This window comes from Chiloscyllium plagiosum, unplaced genomic scaffold (genome assembly GCF_037043375.1).
Source record: "Chiloscyllium plagiosum isolate Xiang-an unplaced genomic scaffold, Cpla_swu_hap1 HiC_scaffold_47, whole genome shotgun sequence".
NCBI classification, from domain to species: domain Eukaryota; kingdom Metazoa; phylum Chordata; class Chondrichthyes; order Orectolobiformes; family Hemiscylliidae; genus Chiloscyllium; species Chiloscyllium plagiosum.
In genome coordinates this window covers 10,304,513-10,316,634 of record NW_028270185.1, presented here as the reverse complement: position 1 = coordinate 10,316,634, position 12,122 = coordinate 10,304,513, and the positions used below count along the sequence as shown (strand labels likewise).

General features: G+C 42.0%; 1 protein-coding gene across 4 annotated transcripts in view; it reads right to left on the bottom strand.

The window, feature by feature from the left end:
- LOC122542817 (neuronal PAS domain-containing protein 3-like) overlaps positions 1-12,122 on the bottom strand; it is a 441,402-nt gene that overhangs the window by 38,962 nt on the left and 390,318 nt on the right. The gene's annotated exons all lie outside the window — the stretch shown is intronic.

Below are 12,122 nucleotides of genomic sequence, written 5' to 3'. Positions count from 1 at the left end.
CTAGGAACCCTCCAATCACAAGGGATGAACTCAGATTTCTCCAGTTTCCTCATTTCCCCTCCCCCCACCTTGTCTCAGTCCCAACCCTCGAACTCAGCACCACCTTCCTAACCTGCAATCTTCTTCCTGACCTCTCCGCCCCCACCCCCACTCCGGCCTATCACCCTCACCTTAACCTCCTTCCACCTATCGCATTTCCAACACCCCTTCCACAAGCCCCTCCTCCCTACTTTTTATCTTAGCCTGCTTGGCACACTCTCCTCATTCCTGAAGAAGGGCTCATGTCCATAATGTCGATTCTTCTGCTCCTTGGATGCTGCCTGACCTGCTGCGCTTTTCCAGCAACACATAGTCTAATTATAGAGTCGTACAGCATGGAAACAGACCCTTCGGTCCAACCCGTCCATGTCAACCAGATATCCCAACCCAATCTAGTCCCATCTGCTAGCATCCGGCCCATATCCCTCCAAACCCTTCCTATTCATATACTCATCCAAATGCCTCTTAAATGTTGCAATTGTACCAGCCTCCACCACTTCCTCTGGCAGCTCATTCCATACCCGTACTATCCTCTGTGTGAAAAAGTTGCCCTTTAGATCTCTTTTATATCTTTCCCCTCTCACCCTAAACCTATGCCCTCTAGTTCTGGACTCCCTCACCCCAGGGAAAAAGACTTTGCCTATTTACCCTATCCATGACCCTCATAGTTTTGTAAACCTCTATAAGGTCACCCCTCAGCCTCCGATGCTCCAGAGAAAACAGTCCCGGCCTGTTCAGCCTCTCCCTATAACTCAAATCCTCCAACCCTGGCAACATCCTTGTAAATCTTTTCAGAACCCTTTCAAGTTTTACAACATCTTTCTGATAGGAAGGAGACCAGAATTGTACGCAATATTCCAACAGTGGCCTAACCAATGTCCTGTACAGCCGCAACATGACCTCCCAACTCAATACTCTGATCAATAAAGGAAAGCATACCAAATGCCTTCTTCACTATCCTATCTACCTGCAACTCCACTTTCAAGGAGCTATGCACTCCAAGGTCTCTTTGTTCAGCAACAGTTCCTAAGATCTTACCATTAAGTGTGTAAGTCCTGCTAAGATTTGCTTTTCCAAAATGCAGCACCTCACATTTATCTGAATTAAACTCCATCTGCCACTTCTCAGTCCAGTGGCCCATCTGGTCAAGATCCTGTTGTAATCTGAGGTAACCCACTTTGCTGTCCACTACACCTCCAATTTTGGTGTCATCTGCAAACTTACTAACTTATTTAAGCATTTCACAGGAACAAATTTAAAGACTAGCAAGCAGTTGAACAGCATTGTCCAAGAGCAAACTATCTCTAGGTATTTGTACACAATCACTTGCTATTTTTAAATGTTACATTCTGTAACAATCACTATCCAACCAATGTCCATCCATTTGTTAGGGAGAAGAAGGTTGAGAGTTGACCTAATTGAGACATATGAGATATTCAGAGGGTTAGATAAAGTGGACAGTGAGAGCCTTTTTCCTTGGATGGTGATGGCAAGCACAAGGAGATGTAGCTTTAAATTGAGGGGCGATAGATTTAGGACAGATATCAGAGGTAGTTTCTTTACTCAGAGAGTAGTAGGGGCTTAGAATAGCCTGCCTGCAACAGTAGTAGACTTGCCAACTTTAAGAACATTTAAATGGCCATTGAATAGATATATGGATGAAAATGGAATCGTATCGGTTAGATGTGCATCAGATTGGTTTCACAGGTAAGAGCAACACCGAGGGCCGAAGGGCCTGAACTGGGATGCAATGTTTTATGTAACATAACAGACAGCACTGGAGTCTCTTTAATGACATTTGATTTATGCATTGTTGAAGCAACCTTGTTCAGCACGAATTCAATTTAACTTACCATATCCGTTACTTGTTCAAAACTACATTCAATCCATTTACCTACTTCCCACTGATATATCTTCTCCACTTGTCTATCTAAGGCGACTTTATTTATCTAATATTACTTGCCAGTGACTGAATTTTATTTCAGTTACTCACCAAGGCTCCCTCCAAACCAACAACCATTACCATCTAGAAAGACAAGGTGCACAGGAGGAGATACATGGGAGCAAGGTTACCCTCCAAGTCACACACCATCCTGACTTGTAAATATATCACCATTCCTTCACTAACTTAAAATCCTGGATCTCACTTCCTAACAGCATTGTGGGTGTCCCTACATCACAAAAACTGTAGCAGTTCAACAAGGCAGCTCACTACTTCTCAATAGTCCCAACGTCCCTTCCTAGTTTCAGATTGCCGCTGATGAAAGCCAGGGAGCAGTATTGTTCTTTTGACTATTTGGCAGATGGATTGAAGACAACTCAGAGATGGAGAATAATGATTCATAAAATGGGGAAACCTTTACAGTTTGGGCTTCACCACAGATCTCAATACAAGTTAATCTCAGATTTAAGTAAAGTGCCTTGATTGAGAAAGCTGTTTAAGTTTGAGATTCTCCATGAAATTCCTCTTTCAACAGTTAATGGGCCAGTAGCGGTTAGGGGACACCATCACAGATGAGTCTTTTCCAGCCTAATCCTGTATACTTTCCAATAGACCTCAGGGAAGCTTGACAACGACACACATGGGCAATGAAAAAGTCAACTGGATCACTCCTGATCCTTCAGAGAATGGAACATAGCCTTGATGCAACATGACTTGCCAAGGACCTCGGTCCCACATTGTCCTCTGAATGACTCAGGAAGGGGCTTGGAGAGGAGTTGGGAGAAAGTCCTCTTGGGGCATGAAAAGCCCAACATGGGCTTGAAGGTTGAATTGCCTATTTCTGTACTCCAGAAAATTTGTAGTCAATTAGGTCTGCTCAAGTCAACAAATGATTCACTATCTATGAAGGCTAATCAATATCATTTATACCTTGAGAACTATACGTAGGAAAAAGGATTGATATCAGAAGCAGGAACAAGGATGGTTGCTATCATCTGGTCCTGAATATTTCATGTCAAATTTAAGGCTCCAGTGTCTAGTCAGCACCGAGCCAGGGTTGAATATAGGGATTTTCTAGATAGTTCAGTACCACACTGGGACGGATATCGAAACTGTGAACTGCTGATTGCTCATCAAGGTAACATATATGTAATCGATTCACAGGAGCACAAATTGTTCTTGTGGAAGGAGGCCACTTGGCTCATCATGTCTGAGCCAGCTCTCCCAATGACCAATGCCACTCCACCACTCACACCCTATAATCCTGCACATTGCTCTTTTTCAGATAACCATCTGATTCTTTCTTGAATGCCGCAATTGAACACTCCTCCAATGTCCAGTGAGATGAGATTAAGGAGAATGGATCTACATTCTCCAGAGACTGAAAGAATGAGAAATGATCTCATTGACGCACATACAATTCTTGTAGAGCTCGCCCAAGTCGAAGCAAAAAGAAAGATTCCCCCTGGGCTGGGGGAATATCTAGAACCAGGGGCACAGTCTCAGAACAAGAAATCCCAGTTAGCACTGAGATGAGGAGGAATTTCTTCATTCAGAGGTTGGCTGTGGAGGCTTTGAGAATGTTCAAGACAAAGATCAAAAGACTTCCAGATATTAAAGATAATGTTGGCGTTGTTTATTTTGCTAATTACCTTAAATTTGTCCCCTGGTTCCTGACCCTACTGATTGAAACGGTTTCTCCCTCTTTCCACCACCCAGACCGCTCATGACTTTGAACATCTCAGCCTTCTCTTCTCCAAGGAAAACAGTCGCAACTTCTACAATTGTTCCATGTTGAGTGAAGTTCCTTATCCCTGGAACAGTTTGGTGAATCCTTTCTGCAATCTCCCTCCAATGCATTCATTAAAAATAGGATGAGGAGTAGGCCAATCAGATGTTCCAGCCTGCCCTACCATTCAATGTGACCATGTCTGATCATCAACTCAGTGCCCTGTTCCCATTTTGTCCCCATATCCTTTGATCCCTTTAGCTCTTGGAAAACTTTCATTTATATAATTCGTAAAGTGTGTCACCCACAAATGGAGACAAAGGTCTTCTACCTAAGTTTTAATAAAACCTCCTTGCTCTTGTACTTCATGCCCCTATTAATAAAACCTAAGGGATTGTACTGACCTTGCAAGATCTGTAAATTTACATCTTAGCAGAATTTTGTTTTCAAAAACCTGGATTGAACTTAAAGCTACAATTTCCTTACAAAACCCCTCAAAGGAAAAAGACTTGTGGTTATTGGATTTCTCTGAAATGTTCTGGAATCCTTCATGCGAAGAAGAAACTACAAAAGCAAGAGTTGCGTGGGGGCAAATATTGTTAAATTTACTTGGGAGCTCGGTTAGAGTACCTGGAACACTGCACATTACTTGAAAATGGAGAGAGTGCAAAGAGAATTAACCAGGATGCTTCCAGGATTGAGTTAGTGTGACTGTGAGGAAAGATTCTATGGGAAGGGGCTTTTTTTCCCCGGGAAAGAGATAAAAAGAAGCTATCTGATAAAGCTGTTTATAATTAGGGTGAGTGCAGGGAAACTGGTGTAACTTGAACTTAAGGAGTGCAAAACATAAATATAAAATAATATTGAATAGTCACTAGCAAATCAAGAATTTTGGAGGAATTTCTTTTCCAAAGAGAGTGATGAGAATGTTTAATGCACAATCACATAAAGTTGTCGAAACAGCAAAAAAAAGGCAAGTGATAAACTAGTGATCCTGCACTGAGTAACTCATCTCTGGTCTCCCAAAAACCTGATCCGCCATCTACAAGGCACAAGTGAGGAGTGTGATGGAATACGCCCCATTTGCCTGGATCAGTACAGCTCCAACAACACTCAAGAAAGGTGACACCATCTAGGACAAAGCAGCCCCGCTGATCATCTCACCATCCACCACCTTTAACATTCACTCCCTCCATCACCGATGCTCAGTAGCAGTAGTGTTTACCATCTACAAGATTTATTGCAGTCATAAATTTGAAGACTCTGTCAACAGCAGTTCTAAGCCCACAACATCCAGGACAATGGCAGCAGATACATGGGATCACCACTATCCCCAATTTCTCCTCCAAGACACAGACTACCCCAAATTGGAAATATCCCTTCAGCGCTGCTGGTTCAAAATCCTTGAACGTACACCCTAACAGCACAGTCAGATATCACATGGACTACAGTGACTCAAGAAGACAGCTAACCACCACCTTCACAAGGGGCAATTAGGGATGGGCAATGAATGCTAGCCAGTCATACCAAGGAAACAGAGGGTATGGGCAATGTGAATAGTATAACTGAGATTCTGTGTACTCAATATAATAAGTAGGAAATTCTTTTTAAAGAACAGGACTTAGGACATTTCTTAATAAACTAAGTTGCCCGATGTTAGTCTGTAACCACGGCTTCTTGGGAGCTGGACCATGCTGCCTTTGCTGGCATACGGAACTGCAAAATCTTCTTTTCCATAAAATGAAATTGTTATTGGACTACTAGACAGGTGAAATACCACAAGAGACTTGCAACTTGAAATTGAAGTGCTACATATTTTCAAGCTGTGTACTAAAATGTTGCTTTTTGAAGCGTAGGGTGGGGCCGCAGAATTTGAGACCGAATTTGACCGAATATAAGTTAAGGAAATTCTGTTTGACAACATTCCTTTGATTGGTTGATCTGCAGTGTGTTAAATGCTGTAAGTGCCAGGGCAATAGAAAGAGAAACATCCAGAGCCTGCAAATAGAAAACATCCTCTCTCTCTCTCTCCACGTGGCAAAAAGTCAAGAAAAGAAACATAAAAATCTTAAATGAAAGAATTCTAACAGGAAAAAATCCAGAACCACTGGACCAACCATCAAAATGAACAATGACCATCACCCTACAAACAACAGTATGTATTGATGCTGAAAAGCTAAAGGACTGTGTGTAGTTTAACCCACATTTAAAATTTGGAGATGTGATCTTCAGAATTATTTTTACCCTGTCAAAATTCTTTTTCCACTAATAGTATGTGTTCAATCGTCAATCTTTTCTCTGTCCTAATCATGATTGAGTGTGTGTGTGTGTACATTTGTGGTTTTTGAAGGAGTGTATAGATTACAGATCCTTTCTTTACCCTTTTTTTTGTTAAGTGGGTTATAATAAATTTAGTAACTTGTCTGCTACTGAAACCTGGTGTGAATTGCTTTTGTTTTGTATGGCAGGGAGCCCAGCAAACGGATCATCTTGGTGGTCATTGGGATTTTATACATTTTGGGATGAGTTATGGAACGGTTTTAGTCAGTGCACTGTGTTGAGTATCTTTTAATCTCAGCCATAGTGCCATTTGTAGATGTAGCTACACTGTCCATTCTAAGAGGGAAAATTCATCCCAATTATTACTTGGACAGCTTTCCATCTCCTCACTGGAAGGTGTACAGTGGATGTCTTTTGAGAGGTTAGCACCTAGATTGGCTGTGATCCGCCCAGAGTTGAACAGTCTCTAACACCACTCATTGGAGTGAGGATGATGGGGGAAAATGTGCAAACATCTGAAGTAGGAGCAGAAGCAGACCAAACTGCCTCTCGCGCCTGTTGGGCTATTCAATAACCTATTTCAAATTCCACATTTCTTTCTCCCTCTCTGATAACAACAGATTTACTGGCTAACAAGATACAATCTACTTCGATTTTTAAAATATCCAATGTTCCCCACCTCCAACTCCTTTCTGAGAAAGACATCCAAAGTCACACAGTTCTCTCAGTGGAAAGATTTTTCCCCATATCTCTGTCCTGAAAGGGTGCTCTCTAAATTCAAAGTTGTACTCCATAGTTCTGAGTGCAACAACAAATTGCTGCCAGAATCTGGAAGACTGCCTTAAGCTCTAACTGGGAAAAAAAAAATCAATGCTATTCTACCAATAGAAAGCTGGGAAAGGACAGACTTTGGTGTATTCAAGTCAGAGATAGAAAAATGTTTGGATTCTTCCTTAAGTTGTACTGAATAGGGGAGCAGGCTCAAGGGGCCAAATGGTCTACTGTTATTTCTACATCTGGTCTGAAAATGTCTTACAATTAGTCATGACCCAGTGGTCATCAAATATACTTCTCAGTCACAAAGATCTGAGTTCCAGGAATTGAGCACACATATCAAGGTTGGCTTTACTCTGCAGTTCTGAGGGTGTGCTGCATGTTAAAGATGCTATCTTTCAGATGAGACATTACACCGCCTGCCTGCCTGGATGGATTTAAAATAACTCATGGCGCTACTTTGATGATACGTAGCGAATTTCTCCCCACTATCTAGGTTTGTAAATATATCCCTCAATCAACATACAAAAATAGCAGATCATAATCAGACTTTTTTTTGTGGGAGCTTGCTGTGTGCTAATTGGCTGCTGTATTTCCTACATTACAATAGTGGCTGTACTGAGACAGATAGAGTCTTGATCAGTCGGGGAATCGAGGGTTATAGGGAAAGATCAGGAAAGTGGACATCAGGAATGTTGAATTAACCAAGAGTAGGAGAGCAAGGCTCAAGAGGTAGAATGACCTACTCATGTTCCTTTTTCTTATGATCTTACTTAAGAGTACTTAATTAACTGGAAAGCACTTTGGAACATTATGGGTTCATGAAAAGCACTTTTTAATTACAAGTCTTTTTTCCCTTTAAAACATTGAAGACGGAATACTTGAAAAGGATAAATTCTCAGTGCTCAGTAGGCGGTGGGACCAACTGAATAACTGCTTCAGAAAGAAAGCACAGGCACAATGTGCTGAATGGCCTCATGTTGCAAGATTCTGTGAATTTTAGGATTAAGGAGGACACTGAAGTGTTTTTGGGGAGAGATGGTGATGAAATGGGGAGGGGAGAGCATTCTCTGCGAAAAAGTCAGGATTACCTTGTTGGAATTAAGTCTGCCTCAGCCCTTCTAAGCTAGGACCATCATGACTGTCTAGAAAAAGAACTGGACGAATTCCATTTTAAGAGCCTGCAGCTGTACTGCAGAATTTGGACTGCTGGAGGCTATAAGCTTTGTAGTTCATATTTTCTCTCATAATTCTTATAAATCTTTAATTAGTTCTTGAAATTAAAATAAAAAGAATAATAAAAGATTGCATGGTCGTGCACTTTCTTCTTATTCATTCCTTGTATCTACGTGCAGATAATAAAACGAGCCATATTGATGCCAAGAACTGTATGATGGGCTGTTCAACCAACTCACTATCCCACCCTTCCACTTCCTCATCCAAGTCATTTATAAAAATCACAAAGAACATAGGTCCCAGAACTGATCCCTGTGGAACACTACTGGCTGTCCTTGAGCAGATATAGCAGGGTAGCACATAACAAGGGTGGCACTGATCTTCCAACCCCTGTTCCTCTGGACATTTTTTGTTCACCTCATAAATTATGGACAGACATGAATAGTACAGATCATGGAATTGCCACAGTGCATGAGGAGCCCATTCAGCCCATCGTGTCTGCACTGGTTTTCTGAGAAAGCAGTAAATCAGTTCTCACTGGAACCCTACACATGCTTCCTTTTCAGGTAACAGTTTCATTCCCTTCTGAAAGCCTCAACTGATCCTACTTTCACCAGACTCTCAGGCAGCTCATTCCAGAACCTAATGACTCGGTGTGATAATATTTTTTCTCATGTTGTTGGTACTTCTTTTACCAATTATTTTAAATTTATGTCACCTCATTCTCAATGCTTTCACAAATAGAAAAAGCTTTTCCCTATTTGGTCTGTCCAGACCTCTCATGATTTTGAGTATCAAATCAAATCTTCCCTCAGCCTTCTCTCCTACAAGGAAAACATAGAACATAAAACAGTACAGGCCCTTCTGCCCTCAATGTTGTGCTGACCTTTTATCTTACTCTAAGATCATACTAACATGTGCTTACCCAAGAGTTGCTTAAATGTCCCTAATATATCTGACTCTTGTTACCACTGCTGGCAGTGCATTCCATGCACCCACCACTATCTGTGTAAAGAACTTACCTCTGACATTTCCCCTAAATCTTCCAGCTATCATAGTAAAATTATCCCCCCTTATGATAGCTATTTCCGTCCTTGGAAAAAGTCTCTGGGCATCCACTCTATTTTTTACATCTCATCACCTCTTATCCTTCTTTGCTCCAATGAGAAAAGCCCTAGCTCCCTCAAACCTTTCTTCATAAGACATGCCCTCCAGTCTAGGCAGCATCCTGGTAAGTCTCCTCTGCACTGTCTCTAAAGTTTCCACATCCTTCCTATGAGGTGACCAGAACTGAACACAATATTCCAAGTCTAACCAAGGCTCTATAGAGCTGCAGCATAACCTCGTGACTCTTAAACTCAATTCCTCTGCTAATGAAAGCCAACACACTACATGCCTTCTTGACAACCCTATCATCTTGGGTGGCAACTTTGAGGATCTGTAGACATGGACCTCAAGATCGTGCTGTTCTTCCACACTGCCAAAAATCTTGCCTTAAACCCTGTATTCTACATTCAAATTCGACCTTCCAAACTTCACACTTTTCCAAGTTGAATTCCATCTGCCACTTATCAGCCCAGTTCTGCATCCTGTCAATGTTCCGTTGCAACCTACAACAGCCCTCCATACTATCTACCACTCCACCAACCTTCGTGTCATCGGCCAACTTACTAACCCACCCTTCCACTTCCTCATCCAAGTCATTTATAAAAATCACAAAGAACAGAGGTCCCAGAACTGATCCCTGTGGAACACCATTGGTCACCGAACTCCAGGCTGAATACTTTCCACCTACCACCACACATTGTCTTTTATGGACCAGCCAATTCTCTGTCCAGACAGCCAGATTTCGCTGTATCCCATGCCTCCTTACTTTCAGAATGAGCCTTCCATGGGCAACCTTATCAAATGCCTTGCTAAAACCCATCCATTGCTCTACCTTCATTAATGTTTTTTGTCACATCCTCAAAGAATACAATAAAGTTTGTGAGGCATGACATGCCCCTCACAAAGCCATGCTGACTATCTCTAATCAAACTATGGTTTTCCAAGTAATCATAAATCCTGTCTCTTAGAATCTTCTCCAATACTTTACCCACCACAGACTTGAGACGGACTGGTCTGTAATTCCCAGGATTATCCCTGTTCCCTATCTTGAACAAGGGAGTGACATTTGCCACCCTCCAATCATCTGGCACTACTCCAGTGGACAGTGAGGACACAAAGATCAACAGCAATCTCTTCCTTCGCTTGCTGTAGTAACCTAGGGTGTATCCCATCTGGCCCAGGTTATTTATCTATCCTCATGAATTTCAACATTTTCAGCACATCCTCCTTTCTAACATCAATCTGTTCGAGCATATCAGTCGGTTTCAAGCTGTGCTTAGAAACGGCAAAGTCCCTCTCAGTAGTGAATACTGAAGCAAAGTATTCATTAAGGACCTCACCTACCTCCTCCAACTCCAGGCACACTATCCCTGATCGGCCCTACCCTCACTCTGGCCATCCTTTTGTTCCTCACATAAGTGTAGAATTCCTTAGGTTTTTCCTTAATCCTGCCTGCTAACACCTTTTCATGTCCCCTTCTAGCTCTCCTAAGTCCATTCTTCAGTTCCTTCCTGATTACCTCGTAACCCTTTAGAGAGCCCTACCTCAGTGGGACAAACCTGCCCAGCTCTATCATTTTCACACACTGTACACAATCCTGACTAACCCAAACCCCTTCTGATTCACTCCTATTGTACACAATTCCCATGGACCCAAATCCCTTCACATTCACTCCCATTGTATCGACAATCCCCATGGACCCAAACACCTCCCCATTCTCTCCTATTGTACATAATCTCAAAGGACCTCAACCCTTCCCATTCACTCCCATTATACACAATTCCAATGGACCAATACCAGCCCAGTCATTCTCTCTATAAATGACTGCAATGGACTAAACCAGTTTCCATTCTAGAGAATCTAAATTCCTTTAACAGATTTACTCCCATTACTTTCAATTCTTGATTTAACAATGTTGCTGTGTATGATCCTCTGTGCTCTAAATTCTGCACAATAGCCAAAGGTCTTTCTGGACAAAAGTAACTTAGAAATCCATTTTTGTTGCATGTGGTGGGTCACTTGATTGGAAGATGAAATGGGCTGCAGGACAGAATCTAAAATAGGGAATGTTTTTTACCTGAAGTCACAGAGATTTCGATCCCAGCATAACACTCCTTAGAAAGGCTGCCTCTGTGTCCATCAGGATTAAATTTTATTGTGCTGTTTGTGAGGTCGGAGTCCTAAAACTGATCAGCCCCAGAATTTTAAAGCAGGATGATGCATTTCCACTAACTAAAACCAAAAGCTGAGTGCTTACTTCCAAGGGCAGAGTCACAACAGAGGCTTAAAAAGGAATAAAAACAGAGATGTTTTCAAGTCTTTCCAAGGGTGTCACACCCTTACATGGTCACAGTTGGGAAGTTTTTTTTCCACAAAGTGGGAGGCAAGAAATATAACATTTTCATTTATATAAGCTGACTTGGCATCACCAAATATCCGTATATCCATATTCTGAACATCATATCTGAAGGGATTTGACAGCGTGGATTTGATTTGGATTTGTATTGTGATCTTTCATAGACTCGGCTTGTATTGTCTTTTGACTGGAGGCTTTGCTTTCCCTGGTTACAGAGTCTAGAACAAGGTGACATAACCTAAAAAAACAAGGAGGATTCCATTTAGGACTGAGATGAAGAGAAATGTTTTACTCAGCAGGGGGCTAATTTTTGGAATCCTCTTCACCAGAAGGCTGTGGAAGCTCAGTCATAGAATCATAGATATCACAGAATTGACAGTGTGGAAACAGGTCATTCGGCACAAAACGTCCATTCCTCCGAAGAACATCCTAGCGATACCTACCCCCTCTACCCTATCCCTATAACCCTGAATATCCCAAGGCTAATGATTCTAAACTACACATCCCTGAACCCTATGGGCAATTTAGCATGGCCAATGCACCTAACCTGCTCATCTCTGGATTGTGGGAGGAAACTGCAGCACCCGCCAGAAAACCATGCAGACACAGGGACAACTCCACACAGACAGTCGCCCAAGGTTGGAATCGAACATGGATCCCTTGCTCTGTGAGGCAGCAGTGCTAACCACAGAGTCACCATGCCACCCTTTGAGTATGTT